We start from the raw sequence: 211 nt of genomic DNA on the forward strand, positions 1-211 counted from the left end.
AGTATACTGAGCTTTGGGTGACGGGGGGACGCTAGTTTGTGACCCTTAGGAGAACTCGGGGGAAAAACACTGACCCCATAGTTCTCCTTTAATCTGTGCGCAGGGAGGGAGCGGTGAGTTCCCCTTTAAAGGGCTTAAAGGAGAAGTACATTTGGTTTCAGAGTCCACTGACCCTCGAATGAATGAGGCGGTTGTATAGAATATTGGACAT

Source organism: Nanorana parkeri, unplaced genomic scaffold (assembly GCF_000935625.1).
Source record: "Nanorana parkeri isolate BGI_ZX_2015 unplaced genomic scaffold, ASM93562v1 scaffold10, whole genome shotgun sequence".
Lineage (NCBI taxonomy): Eukaryota > Metazoa > Chordata > Amphibia > Anura > Dicroglossidae > Nanorana > Nanorana parkeri.